A 24,696-nucleotide genomic window follows, 5' to 3' on the forward strand; every position below is an offset into this window, starting at 1 on the left:
AGCCAAGGGGAGGAATTGTCACACTCACTCGGGAACTGATTGAGACCAGGAGGGTACAGAGAGCAGTTGCGGTTGGCAACCGGAGCCCCCAAGGTACTGTGTTCCAACAGCATAAAGGATGTTTGTACTGTGATGCCCCCATTGTAGGCTCTTGACATTCTAATTTGTATCTGGCTAAGTGAGCGCTGTTTCAGGAGTTATCTGTATATAGCAAGTAAATATGTCGATCAGAGATTAAGAGAATATCTGACTACTATGCCATCTTATGTTCGTGACACGATGGAAGTTTTGCAGATCTTACAAAATTTACATCTCAGCCAAGATACATGGCTTATTACTGCAGATGTGGAATCTTTATACACCAGCATCAGACATGATGATGGTATACAGGCAATAAGGTACTTCCTATCCACCAATGAGTTTGACAATAAAGAACATAATGAATTCATTATATTACTCCTAAAATATGTACTCACTCACAATATTTTTACATTTAAAGATAGTTTATTCCTACAAACACAAGGTACCGCAATGGGCACTTCTTGTGCCCCAACATATGCAAACTTATTTTTGGGTTTCTGGGAACAAAAAATTGTCTTTTCGGATGGTATGGAAGAATTTACAGATCATGTACCACTGTGGTTGAGGTACATTGATGATGTGCTATTTATCTGGGAGGGCACACGTGAGCACTTAGATACATTTTTATCTGAACTTAATAAAAACAATGTTAATATCAAACTAACATACCAGGCCGAATTACAAGAAATCAATTTCCTAGATTTGACAATTATCAAAAATATTGATGGAACCATCAAAACAAAAGTTTTTAGAAAAGAAACATCTACTAACACATTACTGCATAAGACGAGTGCACATCCAGCGAGCACTTTAAAAGTGATACCATATGGAGAGTTCTTACGTCTTAGGAGAAATTGCTCAAATGTCTCAATTTTTGAAAATGAAAGTAAACTTTTGATAACCAGACTATTAAAAAGAGGCTACAGCAATAGGTATATAAAGAAAGCAAAATTTAAGGCACTAAAAACTGAGAGACAAACACTTCTTCACGCTAAAGTAAAAGACACTTCCTCTAATATTCCAAGACTGATAACAACTTATAACCCTCATATGCATCATGTGGTCAGGATATTAAATGAAAACTGGCACATTCTTGAAAATGATCCGGATCTCAAAGACATAATAGGAGACAGAGTTAAAATTGGTTATAAGAGACCAAGAAATCTCAAAGATCAATTAGTACAAAGCCATTATGTACATACTCCTAAGAAAAGTGATACAGATCCTGGAATGTACCCTTGTGGGACCTGCTCGACCTGCACCTTTGTCAGAAAAACAAATGAAATCAAAGACAAATATGGGATGATTCATAAATTAAAACAACATTTTACATGCAGGTCCTCAGGAGTAATCTATGTCATTCACTGTGAATGTGAGAAAGCCTATGTAGGCATGACCACTAGAGAGGTACGAGTAAGAATCTTGGAACACAAAAATATAAAAAATGCAGAAATTTTTTTAGAAAACTGGAAAAAGATTACTAGTGTTACTAAACATTTTTTACTCAAACAGCAAAAACATATTTTGTTTTTGCTGTGTGCTTTAATCAAATTTAACTAACACATTCATTAATCCTTTTTTGAATTCATTACACTCAATGGTTAATGCACCAATTTCAAAATCACAATGTTTTAACATACATTGTTGACGGAGCCAGCACAGAAACTGAGCGGTCGCAAGTTTGCATAGCTCCGGCTTTCTATTATTTATAAATAATCAATTGACCATTCAGTCCAGCCCAAGCTATTGAATACAAGGTGGCCAAAGATTTAAAGGTCTCAGCTAGGTGGCCTTGAGCCTGGAAAGCATTTGCAGGTAGCGAGTTCCCACATAATGGCAGCAATGATTCTGGCTAAACAACATAGGCCCGCAATGGAACTTTTAAGCCTTACCTTCTTAGAGGCAATACGCAGCCTATTATATGATCACTTTGCAAGGCTGGAGAAGACCGCGATACTGGTGTGGAACAACACTGCGGGTACAGACATACCTTGCCAAGTGCAGTGCACATTACCGATGGTACCAGTAACCGCTCCAGACCTGAAGCCTAATGAGAGACCGCTTGATTGGGACATGACTACATCAGCTAGATCCGAGCCTGCGCTAAATGTAACTGTGGACGCATTGAGGGGCACTGCTTTTGGCTTGGTGTTGCATCGTCAGGCGACTGTGACCGGCATGCCTGTATCCGACAGACAACAGGGGCATAGAGGAGACAGCATGGAGCCCACCACGAGCTCTAATGTTCCAGAGCATCTAAATGTGCTGAGTATACAGATGGGGCCTGCCTTGAAAGCTTTACATCTAGAAGAAAAGACACGGCTTTGCGATTGTATGCTGAGAGATGCCTTGGCTACTAATCTCGTCAGTGAAGTGCGAAGTGGACCGCAGGTAACGCTGCGCTCTCCCCCTTTTGGATCATCAACCCTCCTGCTCTTCCCAAAGAATCGCAGGCTAGCAGACTGTTTTAGGATGATTCTCAGCCGACCCACCACCATCCAGAGGTTATTTGCATTTGCCCCACAGGCATGGAAGAAGGGTGAGGGTTAGGAATCTGGACATCTGCCTGAATGCTGTGGGTTAAATGTGGCATTATACCGCAATCCACACAGTCCATAAGTTAACTCTACTACTATACCATCAGTTAGACTTTTCCTACCCCACTCCTTTGCGATGAGGTTACTGCATGGGTTAATATTTGTTCATATCTTTGATTCTCGACAAGTGTGTTGATGATCCACTAATTTCACAATTGGGGAGGCAGTCATTCCCCTTATAGTAGTGTTGTCTTTGCCATTTCATCTATATAGTTATGTACTAGCCTAGTTAAAAGTTTTATAACAGTGTAAAGTTGAGTGTGAGCCCAAGTATAAAAAATGTGCTTCTGATCTCGTGTGACACTACTCAGACAGTTACTGTGCCTGTTATTTCCTTGTTAAATGAGCTAAGTTGCAGCAATTTTGACTATACTGCACTCACATAGTTCTAGCTACTCCTTTCAGATTTGTTGCTTTGTGTAGCTTGCACTCATAGCCTGGTTAAGAATTTAGAATTGTGGTTCCACCCATAACCAGATTTCTTACCAGTAGTGTACTACTGTGCACTCCACAATACTTAGCAATATATTGGTTCCTTAAAAGATTCCTCCTATACATGCCAGTGTGTGTTGCTGTGTTGCTATCGGCCGAAGCAGCATGGCTTCAACAGCTTTATGTACAAGGGTGTATTGCTCTAGCTTAGTTAGGTCTAGAACATACCTTCCCTTTACTCTCCTGTATGGTATAATAAATACACCTTTCCCAGACTATGGGTACTAGTGAGTATGGACATTGGTTTTTAAGGCTACACAAGTACAAGCGTCTGTCTGCAGCCAGTATGATACTTGAAGATTGCAGTCCTACATTGTATATAGTTTCTTTTTGGTAACTTATTTACACTTAAATATGTTATAAACTAAAATTTTGGCAAGACATTATATGCTGTTTACCCCCACCTTACCTAGACTTAGTTGCCTAGATATTTGTTTAACAGTTTTTACCTACTACTAAATGATTTCAAATGCCTCTCACGCAACTAATCTACACAAAAATCCCTGCTGTTCCCAGGCTACCTAGGTATATATAATTTAAGGCCTGCTTGCTATATGATTATGTTCACATAAATAGCCATGTTGAGCTAATTTTAATACCCTGCCCATGTTCAATTGTATACTTGCTTAAGGCATCTGCTTATTCTACCCCTCCTGGGATAGAGCTTGGTTCTTTATTCTTATGCATTATCCTTAACTTTGCCCACATGGCTCGCATCTATCTGGCACTATATATGACTCTCAAAATACCTAAATAGCTGCATAGCCCATTTTTACTTATGCTTATGTTTACATAGCTCTTTTTTATTTATGCTTCTTTTTACATAGCCCATTTTTACTTATGCTTATTTTTACATAGCCCATTTTTACTTATGCTCATTTTTACATAGCCCACTTTTACTTATTATGTCTATTTATCACATCTTAGATTTATCAGACCATATGGGTGGCCTACATTGCGCTTCTAGTGACAAACCATAGTGCTTACTATATTTGATAAACTTGCTCAAGACAGACATGCCTACTATTGGAAGAAGTTCTAACCCATTACAAATATCCCATTGAGGGTTAGGCTGCCATAATATAAGATGAAGTGAGCAAGCTCTCAATATGCCGGTGAAGACATAGACATACTAGGGCACATAGTTCCATCTCAAAGTCTCTAATAACGTTTTTTTTTCCCTCTCTTTAGAGCAGGCTGGACCTGCATTGTTTCTATTATTTTTGGGCTTACTATACATTACATTTTGAACAAGCTCTATAAGCTTTACCACATATATGAATATTGAACTTTCAGATCCCTTGTGCTAAATATAATATCATTCTAATAATAAGTAGCCTATAAGGTTGCTATTACGCTCTAACTAGACAGGTTGTTGAAACATGCTTATTTTAAGCCTCCAGACTACAGTCTCCCATGTTCCTATATGACGGCACAATATTTTTCCCTCTGTTTGAGTAGGAGCTATGTATCTTACCATAACCAAATTGGTGGTAGTAGTCATCACATATAGCGGAGCAAAACCTCACCTCTAACCCTCATATCTCTAGTTTTATATTGCCACTAGTCTGGGAACATAGCACATATAGCCCTACTGTGCTGGACAAACTACAGGGAGTGCAGAATTATTAGGCAAATTAGTATTTTGACCACATCATCCTCTTTATGCATGTTGTCTTACTCCAAGCTGTATAGGCTCGAAAGCCTACTACCAATTAAGCATATTAGGTGATGTGCATCTCTGTAATGAGAAGGAGTGTGGTCTAATGACATCAACACCCTATATCAGGTGTGCATAATTATTAGGCAACTTCCTTTCCTTTGGCAAAATGGGTCAAAAGAAGGACTTGACATGCTCAGAAAAGTCAAAAATAGTGAGATATCTTGCAGAGGGATGCAGCACTCTTAAAATTGCAAAGCTTCTGAAGCGTGATCATCGAACAATCAAGCGTTTCATTCAAAATAGTCAACAGGGTCGCAAGAAGCGTGTGGAAAAACCAAGGCGCAAAATAACTGCCCATGAACTGAGAAAAGTCAAGCGTGCAGCTGCCAAGATGCCACTTGACACCAGTTTGGCCATATTTCAGAGCTGCAACATCACTGGAGTGCCCAAAAGCACAAGGTGTGCAATACTCAGAGACATGGCCAAGGTAAGAAAGGCTGAAAGACGACCACCACTGAACAAGACACACAAGCTGAAACGTCAAGACTGGGCCAAGAAATATCTCAAGACTGATTTTTCTAAGGTTTTATGGACTGATGAAATGAGAGTGAGTCTTGATGGGCCAGATGTATGGGCCCATGGCTGGATTGGTAAAGGGCAGAGAGCTCCAGTCCGACTCAGACGCCAGCAAGGTGGAGGTGGAGTACTGGTTTGGGCTGGTATCATCAAAGATGAGCTTGTGGGGCCTTTTCGGGTTGAGGATGGAGTCAAGCTCAACTCCCAGTCCTACTGCCAGTTTCTGGAAGACACCTTCTTCAAGCAGTGGTACAGGAAGAAGTCTGCATCCTTCAAGAAAAACATGATTTTCATGCAGGACAATGCTCCATCACACGCGTCCAAGTACTCCACAGCGTGGCTGGCAAGAAAGGGTATAAAAGAAGAAAATCTAATGACATGGCCTCCTTGTTCACCTGATCTGAACCCCATTGAGAACCTGTGGTCCATCATCAAATGTGAGATTTACAAGGAGGGAAAACAGTACACCTCTCTGAACAGTGTCTGGGAGGCTGTGGTTGCTGCTGCACGCAATGTTGATGGTGAACAGATCAAAACACTGACAGAATCCATGGATGGCAGGCTTTTGAGTGTCCTTGCAAAGAAGGGTGGCTATATTGGTCACTGATTTGTTTTTGTTTTGTTTTTGAATGTCAGAAATGTATATTTGTGAATGTTGAGATGTTATATTGGTTTCACTGGTAAAAATAAATAATTGAAATGGGTATATATTTGTTTTTTGTTAAGTTGCCTAATAATTATGCACAGTAATAGTCACCTGCACACACAGATATCCCCCTAAAATAGCTATAACTAAAAACAAACTAAAAACTACTTCCAAAACTATTCAGCTTTGATATTAATGAGTTTTTTGGGTTCATTGAGAACATGGTTGTTGTTCAATAATAAAATTAATCGTCAAAAATACAACTTGCCTAATAATTCTGCACTCCCTGTATTGGTCTCATATGTAATTCATTCCTTTCTAACATTTCCTCAGGACATCATATACCTATGTACTACTACATAAAGTAATATCGCCCCGTATGGCTACCACTTGCTTACCTAATTCATATAACCTACTACATATGTATGCTCACCTCCCCCCCAACCTATAATGTGTCCCCTTGTTAAGGAGAACTAAATACGCAGCTTTTCTAGCCCATGCCGCAATCCTTTTTGTAACTTTTAACATTACCTATAAGTTGAACATGTTTAACAATTTTTTTTTCTCTCCTACCTTGAGTTAATATTTCAGTTAGGCCCAATAGTGGCCTATTGAGTTACAAGAAAAATGTTTTAAGTTTCCTTGTTATACATAATATAAAGTATTATAAAAATGAGGTTTATCATTTGAGATCCATAAGTGGTCTCCTAGGTATGAAATCACCTTCTTTTGCTCAAATATTTCTGTATACGTTAGAGGGTCCAAGAGAGACCTACTGTATCGTTTGGAAGGTTCCTAGATGGCAGCATTCCGTTTTTATACTGTTCACATGGTACATCTACTAACAACCTTGTGTTTTTTTTTTTTTTATATATAATCTAATCTTTGTTGTTGGTACTCCCTGTAAAACTGATATTTTATCTCATGTGACATAAGTATTTATTTATGCAATGTTGTATGCCTTTAAATGAACCTCAAATAAAAATTAAAAAAATAAATAAAATAACATACATTGTTATCTGCCACTCTCACAGTTATTTAGTAGACATGTATTAAGTTTACTTTGTAGCGTCAGTATATAACCATATTGTCAGTATTACGTAACCATTTATGTAAATGCGTTTCAAAACCACTTTAAATGGAAGTACATTATAAGATCATTACAACATGTTTCCTTTTAAAAGTAAAGTATCTCTTTTGTACTCGCTTACATTGTAGTCACAGACTCAATATTGCCTGTATTTTACCTAGTAACTAATGATGCTAGCAAGCAATATTATTGATTGGCTCTGAAAAAGTTCCACCCTAAGAGCGCTGACAAATCAATTATTCAGGATGAGACTACTACGATTCTGCTTATATCTATGTATCTCTTTTTGATGTGACACCTCCTCTATTTCACAGAGTAAATAATGATGCCAGTATATACCTCTACCAATTGGTGTAGTTCAATTTCCATTATACAAGTGTTAACCAATTATAAATTTAGAACGAGATCACGAGGATCTAATCACAGTACATGGGCGGGTTCTACATACAGGTATTACCCGCTCTGTTCGGCCGGCGCGTACCCCTCCGAAGAAGCGTTATGTGAAACGCGCGTCAGGGGCACTCTCACGAGGTCATAGAACCTCTCTGCTTTTAGTTGCTTATTCAGTAATATTTTAATGTGACATATTTATCAATCTAATTGGCTTCAGTCAGTATAACGTTAACAAAGTCTCCGCTATAGAAGAGACTTTTTTTAGCTTAGCTTTCTGTTGTCTCACTATTCAGAGATTGCAGCCTCCGATATAGTAGAGGCTTTTGTCTAGGGGGTTAGCACTTTGTTTTCATCTATTGGTGCTTGATATTGTTGGTTCATGCAGTGATTTATATTTCTTAGTGTTATAGTTTTATAGTAATATAGATACGCTATCCTGGAAGTTATCTGATATATGTGCAGGTGGCAAATTACCTGGTAATTTAACCCCTTATAAACTACAAGATACGTTGCATACAGATTTTATTTACTTAATTACACTAAACTGCATTAACAATTAGTGAAAATATTCACAATGTGTGTTCCCCTTAAGGAGACTCCTATGTATATCTAAGTGTGGCAACACTAAAACAAACATACAATATCCATTTCAACAATTATCGAGCTAAGATTGAGCAGCGTTTTGTATGTGCGATTTGTTTGTAACACTATTCAGATAAGTCGACATACACAATGATGTAACTATTTTTTATTTGCTCATATTGGGTATTTGTTACATGCTAAAGCTCAAATAAGATACAAACATCACAACGTTAACCCTCTGAAGCATAATCTCATTGCTACCATTGGCCATACCTTTATTAAAGGGATATACAATATTGCCATGTATGTTTGCAATATTAAAAATGTGTAAATTATGTGCATTTCCAACATATAATTACATTATAATTACATCATCTTGTGAACTGCCACTAGCAAGGGGTGTCAATCAGCCCGATCGGCAGCCTCAGAACAGGCTGACAAGTTATGGAGCAGTAATCTTTAGACTGCTGCTTTATAACTGCTGTTTCCGTCGAGACTCGCACGGAAACAGGGGCATCAAGCTCCATTCGGAGCTTGATAATTCGGCCCCTAAATATTTTGCTAGGGCTAGGAATTTTGCAATGGTTTATATTTGCTATTCTTAGCTTTATTTGATAAAAAATACCTTTTAATTTTGATGTAACCAGATAATCCTCAGTCTCGCTTCAGGTCCAATAAAGTACTATAAAAAACTTACAAAGAAGCTGTAATAGAATTAAAACATAATGGCTCTCCAAAACAAAGTTTTCCAATGAATGAAAAAGGAATATGCTAGCTGTATATGGCTTACTGACTCTTGATTGGTTAAAATCTTTAGTAACATTATTTAACCCCTTTATGCTGTTAGGATGTGCCATGCCTTCGTAACAGCGCTGGTCTTTAACGCCGTTAGGACAGCATGGAATGTCCTACATTATAGGGTGTCCTGCAGCTTCCCCCTTTGACAATGTCAATAATCAGTTCAGGAGGGGGGTTGTGCCTAGCAGTGAAGGCAGTCCCCCGTGATCCAATCCCGGCCTTGAAAACACTATTGTACCTGCATGAAGGTGTTAATGCTATTACAGTTTTTGTGCTGTTCAGTTAGATGCTTATTTATTAATTTTACTATAAACTGATATATTTAATTCAAAAAGCAACATTGCAATAAATGCAACTCTACAACATGAATGAATACACAATCAAATCAAATTGGAAACTTTCTAGATATAGGGAACAAAAAAGTGAAAATGTTTGAAGATATCAACTCCCCGATACATATAAGTTTGCCTATCTACCAATTAAGCATTATATATCTCAGTATTTCTGAATACACCTTGATTTAGGCCTTGGGTCCACTACATTGAGCTTTCACCTCTTTCATAAATATAAGTATTCTATGGCCGCCATTTATCATTTTCCGGGCAGACAAGGTTCATTAACATTATCATTTGACAATCCGCTGCTTGTGCAATGCTGACCCCTGCTTATGTGCAGCAATTTGGGTATGAGCAGAGTCTGTCAATCACCCCGATCCGATTAAATCCCCATATATGGTGAAGAGGTTAAGTAGCTGTGGTTTTAAGACTGTAGTTACAGCATGCTTGTGTCAAGTCTTAATCTTTGAGACCCCGACGCTGCATGTGCAGCTTAATAAATGGGGCCCTACCCTAGTCAAAAAGGATGATCGTCCTGGAGTCATTAATTGGAACTAACAGTAGATTTGTTAATGAAAAGTGCCAAATTAGTAAACCAAACTACCTTAAATTCTTACTTAAATTATTTTTAAAAATTGCATCAAAAAGTTTTAAGGAGTCAAACATAATGAGGTCTCATGTCTGAGAAAAATAAAAGGCAAGCAAAGGGCTTTAACACAGTGATACATACATACACATGTCTAAATATGTATATATATATATATATATGTATACATGTTTATATGTGTATACATATGTATTTATGTGTTTTACTGTATATGTACTGTACATATTACACATTCCAATGTTCTTCACTTACAGGATAATGTACTTTTTATTGTAAATACATATATATATATATATATATATATATATATATATACATATATATATATATATATATATATATATATATATATATATATATATATATATATATATACATACATATGGATTATCAAGTGTTAGGATGGCACTGAGAAATCAAAATTGTTATGGCTTTTGATGTCTTATTTAAATATCCCCTTAAGAGATCCACTTACTTGAAAAACCTCAATCCCTATAAGATAAGTGCCACGTTTTTTATATAGATGGACGGAGTCTGTAGTATGTGTCCTCTTGTCTCCTGAAGTAAGGCAGAGGTATTTTCTTCCTTAACTTCCCATTTGACTAGGGTCACCTGGGGCTAGTGTTTGACGCTCAAACCAGAGGTAGGAAAAAAAGGGTTTTATAGCGTAATACTGTTTTAGTAGGATAAACTAAAAGAATATTTTTACAATCCTGCACGTACACCAATCAACCTCAATCTGTATGAGGTAAGTATTCATCATAAAGGAGAGACACACCGGGGGCACAAAATGATCTTGCTCCACCAATGGTCCTCTCATACTTTTAACATACAGTTAGTCCAAAATATACCAATAAAAGATTATAGGTCAATCCGCTTAACAGAAATATATCCTTATGTGTTCCAAATGGATTAATTTCCCTTCTTCATTAGCGAATGCTCTGACCAAGAAGGGGATTTATCCCTTTAAAAGGCATAAGGATATACTTTTTTGCTTGAGAGCTGTTTATCTAGCTTTGAGGGTTTCTGGTAGTGAGACAGATACAGTGCAATATAATGTTCAAAAAATCCCCCCAAAGATTTTGTGAGAATTCTCTCTATGCCAGCAAATTTTGAACATCAGATCCAAAGAGAGATACATTACTTAACTTGTGGTAATTAGGAAGGACTTTAGGAATAACAAATGACTTCAATATGTGGCCCCAGGTAAAGGTAAACAGAACTCTTTCCTAACAAATATATCACAAAGAATTTCTCTTCAGTTTACTTGTCACATATAAACAGCCATTGCATATTGCCATATCTTGGGGCACTAAAAAAAAACAAATTAAATCAATAGCTTGACATCATACATCAGAATAAATACAGGTATTAAAATAATTTATTTACATATAACATATAGTTTCCCAACTATAATCCTCATGAAACTATAGCTCATGTCATTCTTTACGCGCAGTAATGTTTTCTGAACAACTGAGGCAGTAAAGGCAGTATAGTAGTGTATATTTAATAATAATATAAAATATACTCTATCAATGTACACAAGACAACAACTACAACTTCTGTAACCTCAGCCTATATCAGACCAACACACCACACTAACCTGACTTGCAGAATATAATATACTAGTCCTAAAGCCCGTTCACACGGGCCATTTTTTGCAGTACAGCGGTCCCACACCTTGCGCTCTCTCCCTCCCCCTCTCTTTTGCTCTTTCTCTCTTTCCCCCTCTCTTTTGCTCTCTCTCTCCCCCTCTCTTTTGAGCTTTCTCTCTCTCCCTCTCTTTTGTGCTCTCTCTCTCCCCCCTCTCTTTTGCGCTCTCTCTCCCCCCTCTCTTTTGCACTCTCTCTATCCCCTTCTCTTTTGTGCTCTCTCTCTCCCACCCTCTCTTTTGCGCTCTTTCTCTCCCCATCTCTTTTGCGCTCTCTCTCTCCCCCATCTCTTTTGCTCTCTCTCCCCCCCCCCTCTCTCTCCCCTCTCTTTTGCGCTCTCTCTCCCCGCTCTCTTTTGCGCTTTCTCTCTCCCCCTCTCTTTTGTGCTCTCCCCCTCTCTTTTGCGCTCTCTCTCGCCCCTCTCTTTTGCACTCTCTCTCCCCCCCTCTTTTTTGCGCTCTCTCTCTCCCCCTCTCTTTTGCGCTCTCTCTCCCCCCTCTCTTTTGCGCTCTCTCTCCCCCCCTCTTTTGCACTCTCTCTCCCCCCTCTCTTTTGCGCTCTCTCTACCCCCTCTCTTTTGCGCTCTCTCTCCACCCCTCTCTTTTGCGCTCTCTCCCCCTCTCTTTTACGCTCTATCTCTCCCCCTCTCTTTTGCTCTCTCTCTCCCCCTCTCTTTTGCGCTCTCTCTCCCCCCCTCTCTTTTGTGCTCTCTCTCCCCCCTCTCTTTTGTGCTCTCTCCCCCCTCTCTTTTGCGCTCTCTCTCCACCCCTCTCTTTTGCGCTCTCTCCCCCTCTCTTTTGCGCTCTTCCCCCCCCTTTTGCGCTCTCCCCACCCCTCTTTTGCGCTCTCTCTCTCCCCCCTCTTTTGTGCTCTCTCTTCCCCCCTCTCTTTTGCGCTCTCTCCCCCCCTCTTTTTTGCGCTCTCTCCCCCCTCTCTTTTGCTGTCTCTCTCCCCCCTCTCTTTTGCGCTCTCTCTCCCCCTCTCTTTTGCGCTCTCTCTCCCCACCTCTCTTTTGCTCTCTCTCTCCCCCCTCTCTTTTGCGCTCTCTCTCCCCCCTCTCTTTTGCACTCTCTCTCCACTCCTCTCTTTTGCGCTCTCTCCCCCCTCTCTTTTGTGCTCTTCCCCCCTCTTTTGCGCTTTCCCCCCCCCCTCTTTTGCGCTCTCTCTCTCCCCCCTCTTTTTGCGCTCTCTCTTCCCCCCTCTCTTTTGCGCTCTCTCTCCCCCCTCTTTTTTGCGCTCTCTCCCGCCTCTCTTTTTCTGTCTCTCTCCCCCTCTCTCTTTTGCTGTCTCTCTCCCCCCTCTCTTTTGCTGTCTCTCTCCCCCCCTCTCTTTTGCTGTCTCTCTCCCCTTCTCTCTTTTGCTGTCTCTCTCTCCCATCTCTTTTGCTGTCTCTCTCCCCCCTGTCTTTTGCTGTCTCTCTCCCTCTCTCTTTTGCTGTCTCTCTCCCCCTGTCTTTTGCTGTCTCTCTCCCCCTCTCTTTTGCTGTCTCTCTCACCCTCTCTCCCCCCGCTCTCTCCCCCCTCTCTTTTGTGCTCTTCCCCCCTCTTTTGCGCTTTCCCCCCCCTCTTTTGCGCTCTCTCTCTCCCCCCTCTTTTGCGCTCTCTCTTCCCCCCTCTCTTTTGCGCTCTCTCTCCCCCCTCTTTTTTGCGCTCTCTCCCGCCTCTCTTTTTCTGTCTCTCTCCCCCTCTCTCTTTTGCTGTCTCTCTCCCCCCTCTCTTTTGCTGTCTCTCTCCCCCCTCTCTTTTGCTGTCTCTCTCCCCTTCTCTCTTTTGCTGTCTCTCTCTCCCATCTCTTTTGCTGTCTCTCTCCCCCCTGTCTTTTACTGTCTCTCTCCCTCTCTCTTTTGCTGTCTCTCTCCCCCTGTCTTTTGCTGTCTCTCTCCCCCTCTCTTTTGCTGTCTCTCTCACCCTCTCTCTCCCCTCTCTATCTCTCCCCTCTCTATCTCCCCCCCCTCTCTATCTCTCTATCTCTCTCCCCTCTCTATCTCTCTTCCCTCTATCGCGCACCGTGCTCGCCCACGCCCCTTTTGCAGTCGGCCACGCCCCTTTCACGGCCATCAACGCCTGGTCACGCCCCCTTCACATCGGCCATGCCCCCACTCATGCCGGTCACGCCCACTTCTACCGCAGTTCAGCTAGGGACTCAAAGGCCAGGTGTGTTTGTCCTCGTGCTGTCTCTACTGTGCATGACAGCTTCAGACAAACACACTTGGCCTTTTATTATATAGGATTCAGCCCTCTATAGCATCCTTACTCCAACTGCAATATTTCAAACTCTTGAGTGCTCAGAACCTCATTCTCTGCAGCCTTTAAATCCAAATAGTTTTCAATTTAACTACCCTGATCTACTTAAACCAGGATTCCACTGCAGGATGGGAGAGATCAAATAAATTATATGGCAAGCTCATACTCTATAGAGATCTTCCCAAGATACATGCGCAAACATTTCAAACTAGATAAACCAGAATCAGTAGATTATAAAAATTATTTAGATGCAGCATGGAAACCTTTCCTTCCACTTAGTCACTAGAAGCAGCCTGCAGGCTTTTAGTTCCCAAAACAGCTGAAGATCCAGGTACACAATCTGTAAGAAGCAACTGTCCATTACCAGAATTTAGCACACTGTACTGTAAAACACCATGCAAACATCTCTCTCCTCTCCATCTAAAGCCCCAATTACAAGTGGAGCACAATTGATATTGATCTGTTATTACAAGTAAATGATTGTAAATGTCAACCCTGGTTTGATGTTTATCTAAGTTACAGTAATCAACAAACACAATCTGTTTTAACTAATAGCACAGAAATTAGTCTGTTGTTCTTGTAGGTATTGAATATGTCATTCATATATTCACAGTAAAGGTTGGAAAAACTAAGTGAAACCCTAGACTAATGACTATAGCAAAAAACGAATTAGATTTGTAAATTGGCAAACCTGGTGTCCATTTAATGAAATGAGATTAGAAGCATAGGTTACAGCTACTTTCACTTATAAAAAGCACTCAAACATTTTGAGTTTGCTATTCACAAAATGCATCTGTTGAAGTGAACCATGCCTCGCAAAAAAAAAGCGCTCTGAAGACCTGCGATCAAGAATTGTTGCATTTGCATAAAGCTGGAAAGGGTTACAAAGTATTCTCAAAAAAACTTAGATATTCATCTGTCTACTGTTAGACCAATTGTTTATAAATGGAGACGATTGAGTACTGTGGCTACTCTCCCTGGAAGTGGTCATCCAGCCAAGATGAATCAAAGGGCATGCATGAGATTCAAAACTGGAAAATGTAAGGTTCTATATTTTGTAAGTAAAAATAACCAGGCAACCTATTATTTAAATAAGACTAGATTTAGCAAAACAGAGGAGGAAAGGGAATTGGGCGTACTTATATATAACAAACTAAAGATGGGTGCACAATGCAGGGCAGCGGCTTCTAAGGCTAATAAAATACTAGCATGTATTAAAAGAGGCATTGATGCAAGGGAGGAAAGCATATTTCTGTCACTATATAAATCTCTGATAAGATATCACCTTCAGTATGGAGTGCAGTTCTAGTGGACCAATTGCCAAAGGTACCAGGAGTCAGACAGAGACGTGAAATACTAAAATGATGACATATTTATTAAAAAATAACAAAAAATAATAAAGAGTCCAAAAGCCAAATGACAAGCCAGGAGTCAAAACCAGAGCTGGTAGTCAGACGACCCGGGTCAGGAGCCAAAACAAGTAGTCAGACGATCCGGGGTCAGGAACACAAAGATCAGCAGAGTCAGAAACAAGCCAGGGATCAGGAACCAGAAGGGACGTCAAACAAGCCAGGTTAAACATAGGAACAGGAACACAGGAGCTCACAAAGAAGTCTGAGACAACCCAAGGGCAAAGGCAGACAGAACTGAGGCACTTTAAATAGTAAGTGATGACATCATAATTCTAGGACTGCAACATGCCTCTCACTGATGATGTTCTTTAGGTTGACCATAAGAGGGTGCCTAGGTGTAGTGAGCAGTGTTACACACTCTGCAGCAGGCGAAGAGAGAGACAGGTGAGAAAAAATGGCAGCCAGCAGCAAATAACAAACGAAAGCGACACCAATCTAAAAAAAGACATTGCAAAGCTAGAAAAAATTCAGAAAAGGTACACAAAACTAATAAGGGGAATGGAGAATTTAAACTATGAGGAGAGGTTAGCTAAACTGGGTCTGTTTTCTCTAGTAAAAAGGTGATTCAGTGGGTACATGATTGCTTTATATAAATATAAACAGAGTTGGTGGAAGCTCTGTTTATTCCAAGGAAACTGTTCATGGCAACAGGTCACAATTTAAGGGTGGAGGAAAGGAAATTTAGAGCCAAATTATGAGTAGAGAGCAAACACTTGCGTGCAAGCGATATCGGGTTTTCGTGTTCGTGCGCAAGTTAAATTGTGATCATCTTACATTACAAGTGTAAAGTAAACACGATCACTTGAGCCCAATTGAAGTTAACGTTTGTTGGGCTAATGTCCTCAGAGCTGTGGTTAACTTGTGAAACAAAAAAGTATCACAAAACACATCAAAAATACATTACACAATACATTTACACTCAAAATAGCACAATCTAATAAAAATTATATAAAATAATATTGCACAATAAAATTATAAGGGCTCAAAGATATGAGATCTCAGGTTACAAAAAAAAGGCAGGCAAAGGGATTTAACATAGGCATCCATACATTTACATGTCTAAAGATGGATATGTATATACAGTATATATATATATATATATATATATATATATATATATATATATATATATATATATATATATATATATATATGTGTGTATACATACATATTTATTATGTATATAAATACATAAATACATATTTACAGGCATATATACACATATAAACACATTAATACATATGTACACATATATAGACATATATAGAAGTGCATTGGTGCCCTTTTCAGTTAAGTAGATAAAAACAAGTGTTATATTGTGTATTTACTGTAAATATTCCAATGTTCTGCAAAAAGCAGAATATGTTCTAAGTATTTTTAATGAGATATTCCTATAAATATCTGTATATATCTATACCTATATATAATCATGTATATACTGTGTGTATGTATATATATATATATATATATATATATATATAAATATATATATATATATATATATATTTATATATATATATATATATATATATATTTATATATATATTGTACCAAAATAACATCAAGACATATGTAGAAATATGTATTGATTAACAAATAGGACATATTCTTCTATGTGAAGAACATTGTAATGCTAAAATATGTGAAATATGCTAAATATTCATATTTTTATCTCGGTTAGTGCAGTCGAGATTTTTCTCCAGTAGGATCTTTGGAGGTTTTCCACTTTTTTTTTCTCCTTTGAATTTTATGAGGGAATAGGTTATCATGTGTGCAATAGTCTAAGCTCAAAGTTTTACTTTGAACTCATAATACAAGCGCAACACGACATATGCAAAAGTTTACTTCTAGTGCAATCAGCACTCTAGCAAAAGCGCTAAATAGTGCTCCACTCGTAATCTGGCCCTAAATCTCTAGCAATGTAAAGGTTTTTTCCACCGTGGAACTCACAGTCTAAGGAGGTAGTGAATGCCAGTACCTAAGATACATTTAAAAATGGCTTAGATATATTTCTGACTAGAAAAAGAATTCAAGAATACGATTGCTTGTGTTAAATGGGTCTCCTTTTTAATGGGATTAAAGGGATATTAAACCCCACATTTTTCTTTGTTATTCAGACAGAGATTGTCAAGGATATTGGTCTGTATTTATTTTCAGGGCTCTGGCACAATTCAGTTTGCCAAAAAGCTGGTAAGTGAAATGGCTTAGAAGTACTTTACCTTTACTTCTGAGTGCTGAGTGTGAAGATGGACATTATGCATGTGGAGAATAACCAAATAGGAGTGAAAAAAGTACTGCCAGCACACTCCAGAGTGAAAAAACAAATCGGTCTTTATTGGTCATAATTAAAAAAGGTGTGTACTCGCCGTTTTTAATTATGACCAATAAATACTGATTTTATTTCCCTCTGGAGTGTGCTGGCAGTACTTTTTTCACTATCCCTGCTGCCTGGTACCTCCTGTTTAAGTGGATTAGCAACTGCTGATTGGAGCTTTTGAGGGTCACATGTTTGGAGGAGTGTTTGTTTGCAGCAGCGTGTCCCAAGCAAGAAGAAAGAAGCGGAGCCCCTGGAAAATCGAATCTACTGCATCCGATGTCACGTCTTACACAACCGCTACCTTGGCTACCCTGTACTCACAGTTATGAACCGCATCAGATCCCTGGCATAGATAAGAAGTCTGCATCTCCACTTCTGAGGGTGGTGAGTCCCTGATCCCATGGACGGAGACACCTCTTGTCTTTGGGATTTCTACTGCATGTCTTTGAGTTAGAGGGAGCCATACAGTGTCCTGTTATTGCCGGCATCTATACTTACTTAACTTAACTGCTTAACCCTTCTGTTTTTGGCTGATTATCTCAGCTACTGCTGCATCTTTGGGACACATGCTTGCATTTTTGACATATGCTGCTTGCTGTTTTACCTTAATCCCTTGTATTTCCTCCTCTAAGCATTACTTTTGCGGCTTTAAGCTGGCTGTTCAGCTTTTGTATATACTGAGAATTACCCAATGTCCTGGGAATGACAAAGAAAATAAAGCACGTTAGAAAAAAACAGAAACTGTTTCATGCTGTGCATGTGCATTATTTCCTCACTCTCATATAGAGGCTGAATTATCAATTGTCTGTCGGACCTGATCCGACAGTGCGGATCAGGTCCGCCAGACCACGCTGAATGCGGAGAGCAATACGCTGTCCGTATTCAGCATTGCACCAGCAGCTCACAAGAGCTGCTGGTGCAACGCCGCCCCCTGCAGACCTGGCCGCCAGCAGGGAGGTGTCAATCAACCCGATCGTACTCGATCGGGGTGAAATGTGGCGATTCCTGTCCGCCTGCTCAGAGCAGGCGGACAGCGTTATGGAGCAGCGGTCTTTAGACCGCTGCCTCATAACTGCTTTTTCTGGCGAGTCTGAAGACTCACCAGAAACACGGGCCCTCAAGCTCCATACGGAGCTTGATAAATGGGCCTCATAGCCTACATTACTCTGCCCTCTTTCAAAAGTTTGAAGTGAAGTGCTCCTTCATTCACTATCACACCACTCTACAACATTCTAGTGAGTAAAAGACATATAATTGGTGAGATAATTTCTGATACCTTAAACAAGTATTTTACAAATTGTATTGCTTTTATTTTATTTTCACAGGAATTTTTAGTTATACCACTATAAACAATGGGACTATAAGGAAAAGTAACCACTCAAGAATCACCTCCATTTTTTATAACATTTTTATTTATTTTTTTGATCACTGTATTCACATTTGTATCACTTTTATATCACAAATTTGTGCATCAATTGCTTTTTTTGCTTTTTTGGTACCTTTTAAATAAATTTCTCTTTTTGGCATCTTTCACTTTTTTTGTATCTTCACAATTTTGGATCCTTTTTTTGGAGCTTTCATTTCCAAAGTTTTTTCTACACATATAGCACCACTTCCTTTTAAAATATTCACTTGGACACATCAAATAATTTTTTGGATATATATACTAGATTTATAATTTGGATCACCTTAATATTGGCATCTATTACTGGACAATCTACTGTTTTTCTACATCAAATACAGCTGTATCAGAGACAGTACCTTATAATTTTGTCGTGGTGTAACTACTTGTCTGACAACATCATTTTATTATCTTTTTATTTTTCATAATTTATTGTTATTTATTTGTTATGCATTCATGGATCCATGTTTTTTATACTTGTAAATTTGTTATGCATTATTAAAATTAACTGTTTAATGTTCTTATCCACCTCTGCCTCTTAGGCGCTCACTTCTTTTACTCACTGTATTGATTACCTTAGGCTGACTAGGCATCCTTTTGAAGAGAGCTGTAGGTGATTTTACTAGCGCTAGACCTACGCACCTCTTTTTACTCTACAACATTCTCTTGGATGCTTGATTCAGCGAACTAAAATGTTACCTCTTCATTATCTTTATATTTATTTATTTGTATGAAAATGCATATTAAAAAAAACAAAAACATGAAAACAGCTAAAGGGGTATATTTGTAATTAAATTAATGGTCATTAAAAATGTATTAAACAATGTATACCCGCATGTTGTCTTTATACATTTTAACCCCTTACTGACCGCAATGTACCATGTACGTCGCCGGTAGTTATGGGTTTTCTTATTACAGGGTACGTTGCTGGTCATTAAGGGGTTAAATACTGTATGTGGGGTTTAATGTGTGTGTATGTTTTTAGTCTTCAATATCAAATCTCAAAGCATACTTTTCTGAGTTTATGCAAAATGCTCTAAAGTATTCATAATTTTCCTGTTCATATATATTACCATACACCATTTAGAGGATTTGCTCTGATTTCAATTTATGAAATGAAAATCTCTTTCAGGAGTTGGAATTAATCTTAGTGTAAAATGTTTAGTATTCCATTAAACTAGCTTTTCATTTATTTAACCTTGTGACTTCCAGAAAAGTCTGCAGTGAATTATATATATATATATAAAAATACAGCAGCACAGTACAGCAGGCAATTCTTTTAAAATCCTTTGAGTAGTATTTAATAAGTAATCAAATGCAATACACAAAAAAAAAACAGACATTTTTGTATGTGGTCTTTTGTGAGGTGACACTTTTAGTTTTTCTTTTTTGTTTCCTTTGATATTTATTTAGAAAACTAATGCTAACTCACAGTACTTGAAAGATGCTCTCTAAAGATCAAAACAGTTAAATGTGCTTTTGGAATAATGCTCTTTTATGAAAAAAAGAGTTAAGAAAAAATGTAAAGATAATCATAATGCTGTGAAAAAGCAGTTTTGCTAAGACTGTTCTCTATACATATGTGAGGTACATTTGGATCAAACAAACAACATTATTTTAAAAAAAGAACATTATTATCATTTGTACACACATTTATAGTATAGGCTACAGAGCCTGTGCTCTCTGGTGTAATGTAGGCAGCATATAATCTATACCATACTAGGCAAAATTATAGTTCTGCTTTAAAGGTTCTGTTGCTGAAGTTTACAATTATTATCTTAGCTTGTTGCTACTTACACAAAAGCACAACAAGTGTTCTTCTGAAGGAATGGTTTGTGCACATGATGCAGATGTGTAACCACATCTAGAATGGTGAGAGTTTGTCCAACTGGGCAGTCAAGTTTGGGATAAAAGTGATGATGGGTTTTATCATGCACATAAATAAGCAAATATAACAGAAGAAAAAAGGCTAATACAAATGGCATGATATATAAATAAGCCTTTTAATAATGATTCGGAAGATGTCAATATATTAACTATAGCTCATAAGCTTAATCCTTTATATTTTACATATTATATGCATTTAAAGTAATCAAAATACCATATGTTATATACATACTATTTTAACTTTTTTTCTTTCCTAAGATATGGTGAGTCAACGGAATAATCAATTACTAGTGGGAATATCACTCCTGGCTAGCAGGAGGCAAAGAGCACCACAGCAAAGCTGCTATATATGTCACTTCCCTTACCCATAACCCATATCTTCCAGTCATTCTCTTTGCTTGCGGTACAAGGAGGAGGTGAAGTTTTGATGTCTGATCTACAATCAAGATTTTTTTTATTTTAAAGCAGAGTAGGTTTGCTCTGATCTTTCTAAAGGGTCTAGCCTTAGCCCATGTCAGTCTCTTCAGTAGGGCAATGGTGACTTTTAAGCAATTGGGAACTTGTGGGGTACAATCATCACTGCGTTTTTTTCAAAACATTTTGCTGCCCTATTTAGATAGCCTGAGTAAGTTTATTCAGTCTTTTTGTATTTCCACAGGTCCATGTGAGGGATGGCATCCTCTCAAACCGGGTGAGCTGTCCTGCTGCCGGACAGATAAATATTGAGTGCCAGTTTTATTTTTCTATGTAGCAGGGAAAAATTTGGTACTTACTCAGCTGAAACGCTGCAGGGGGACGTTTTTTTATAATTCCTGTCAGGGTGCAGGTTTTTATGGCAGTTTTAGTGTGAGGAGTTATTTATTTTATTGATGACTCAGTGAGGATCTGTTTTTAGTAACAGATTATGTACTTTTTGGGGGGGTTTTATTGTTTGTTTTTAAGCCTGTTTTTCAAGAAAGTTGTTTTAAAAAAAAAAAAATTGCTTTTTTGTCAGCTGTAGGACCACCCCTTTTAGGGAGGTTCTGATTCTGTGATGTCAGAGTTTTTTTGGCGCTTTTTTTCACTTCCTGTATTTCAGATGGCTCTGCTGTTTAGAAGGCTTCTTGCTGTTTTTGCTTCTCTGGAAATCCGGATTGTAAACAGGATCGTTTTTTTCCTCAGTTTGCTGCGGGTTGCAGGACAGGTAGGGCACCTCAGTAATTCTGCTGAGGTGTAGAGTGTTGCTGGGGTATGTTTTTTGGTAAATTTAAAGGGAACATTTATTTTAGAAAGTTTTTTTGGTTCTGTATTATATCCTTTGTTAGAAAGAAACAACATTTTTTTTTTTTTTTTTTTTTTTTAAGTTTGCTTCTTTTTGTATTATGGATCAGGAGACTGTGCAGGATGTTACCTGTAGCTTATGTTTTGATGCCCAGGTGGAACTCCCAGTACCTTTTTGTTCATGTATTGAAAGAACTTTAGCATATAGAAATAGACTTTTTGACCCTGAGCCATCATTAGCTAAGGCAGATGCTGATCAGGAGCTTCCTGTTTCAGATGTGCTGCAGCTGTCTCCTCAAGCGTCCCAATCCTATTTATCTGCACATGCAATGCCCTGCGTTTCCTCTCATGCTCCGTCTGGAGTTATTTTGCAAGATATTGCTGCCCAGGTATCTTCTACTGTATCTGAGGCACTGTATGCTTTTCCCATGCTGCAGGGAAAACGCAAAAGGAAATTTAAAGAAACAGTAAGTAAGGTTTCTGATCCTGAAGTGGCTAATCAAAGTATTTCCTCTCAGAAGTGTGAGGATGAAGATTCTTCGGGTGCATCTGAGGATGAAATTTCGGATTCAGGCAGTATAATTCCTTTTACTGATGCTGAAGTTGTGTGGAAGGCTTGCTCAACTAAGAATTGGTTTAAACATTTATTTTTTCTGTACCGCTGATTTCGTAAATGCTATTAAATGTACAGATTGGTTTGAACTTCATGTCTCCAAGGATGTTGCTGTTAAGGCACTGCCACAGCTTTCTCCTTTTATGTCCCAAGCCTATATGGTGTCACATGCAGTGCCCTGTGTTTCCTCTCAATCTCCTGGAGGAGTGTATTTGCTTACAGAAGTTGCAAGCTCAGGTATCTTCTGCGGTATCTGTGGCTTGGTCTGTTTTCCTTTACTTTAGGGAAAAGGCAAGAGGACATTTTAAGTCTCAGATAAGAGGGTTTCTGCTCCACATGCTACTATGCAGGTTTGTCTTCTTCCAAGTTAGTGAGGAGGATTTGCTGATAGGTTCTGATGCTGAAATCTCAGATCTGGACAGTATAATTCCTTCATCCGTTACTGAAGTGGTATCCTTCAGTTGTTTGCTTCAAAGCCTCTTATATTGTCAGGATGTCTTGGCTGACTGGATTACACCAATCCCTATTGTTGTGTTTCCTTTGGAGTTTTGTGAATTTTATCAGTTCTATATTTTTCTTTTCTCTCTGGAAGGGTGCTAGACATGCTGTGAGATTTTCACAATATTGTTATAGAGAATCTGGGGATATTTCACCCTGTCTCATGTCCTTTTTAGGATTTCCTGACGCTATCTCTCTTGAAATGCACAGTGTCTTGAGTAGAAGGGAACTTTCTACTTTTAATCAGAGAACTTAGATCTCTGCAGAGATAATCTAGTTTTCATTCTGACATAGGTAAGAAGCTGGAGGACTAATTGTTCATTTAGACCAATGTCTTGTCTTATTAGACTTGCTGTACTAGCCCCCGGGCATTGTGGCTGAAATCTATGGTCAGCTAAGAAGCCTACCTGTGGTTTAGTGGTACAGCCTAGACTTTATGGTTCTGCAGTTGCAGATTCAATTATTTCTGTTTCCTCCAAATACACGCTTCCAGTGTCTCCTTTTAAGGATGAGACTTTGTTTGGGTCATGCCTTTACAAGTCCAATCTAAGTTTTCCTCCCAGGGGCAGATTTCTCTTTCTAGAGTATCTGCAATCCAAGTAGGATGAGAGGCATTCCTTGAACTGGATTCAGGGTCTTCATCTCATGGAGTGAGAGTTCCAGTCCCAGTTTGGGAACGGGATATAGGTATTTACCTCATATATTTCAGATTCTGTCCTTCAAAGTAGTATCCTTTATCCTTTGGTTCTAATGGGCCTGTTCATAACGAACTTAAACCTGAGAGATTTATTGTTTCCTTAATCAGGATCTTCTCTAGTTTTCTTAGTTTGCGCCATCCCAATCAGACCTTTAGGTCTTGGGATATTGCAAGTGTGTTTTTCTGGACAATATATAGTTCAGGTATCATCCTGACTTCGAGCTAACTCTCTTAAGAGATCTTATCCAATCTTCTTTTCCGGGGATGAGAAATTAATCTGGAGAAGAGTTCCCTTGTTCTATCCACAAGGGTAATTTATTTGGGACTACCGCCACAATACCCTGAATGCACCCGATTTCGTTTGATCTCGGAAGTTATGCAGGGTCAGGTCTGGTCAGTACCTGGATGGGAGACCGCCTGGGAACACCAGGTGCGGTATGCTTGGACCTTTATTTGATTCTTTATCTAGGAGATGTCTTTCAGAGGACAGAAAATCAAGGATTTATTCCTTTTCCCCACTTTGCAGTCTTCTGTCCGGACAACAGTAAGTTTTAGTTGCTGGTGGATAGCTTAGCCATCTTGCAACAAAGAGGTTGGGAGTTTGGATTTAGCTGCAGTTGATATTTCTTCACTTTTCTGTGACCCCCGTTCTTCCATAGTATTTTTTCAGTAATATCTATCTCCGGGCGCGTGCTTCTGGAGATATTCCTGGGTGATGTGAACATGGATGCCAACCTGCTGGGCTGGTAAGCTGTCTGGGTCTTTAAGGATTATGGACTCGGAAGTGTCTGCTCTCCTCTTTAAACATCTTAGAGTTGAGAGCAATTCACAATGCTCTGATGACTTGACCTCAGT

The 24,696-nt window shown here is 38.8% G+C and overlaps 1 pseudogene; it reads left to right on the forward strand.

Moving 5' to 3' along the window:
- The first annotated feature begins 24,164 nt into the window (after positions 1-24,164).
- LOC128650953 (uncharacterized) lies at positions 24,165-24,283 on the forward strand (annotated as a pseudogene).
- Positions 24,284-24,696: the final 413 nt, after the last annotated feature.

Source organism: Bombina bombina, chromosome 2, assembly GCF_027579735.1.
Source record: "Bombina bombina isolate aBomBom1 chromosome 2, aBomBom1.pri, whole genome shotgun sequence".
Classification (NCBI taxonomy): Eukaryota; Metazoa; Chordata; class Amphibia; order Anura; family Bombinatoridae; genus Bombina; species Bombina bombina.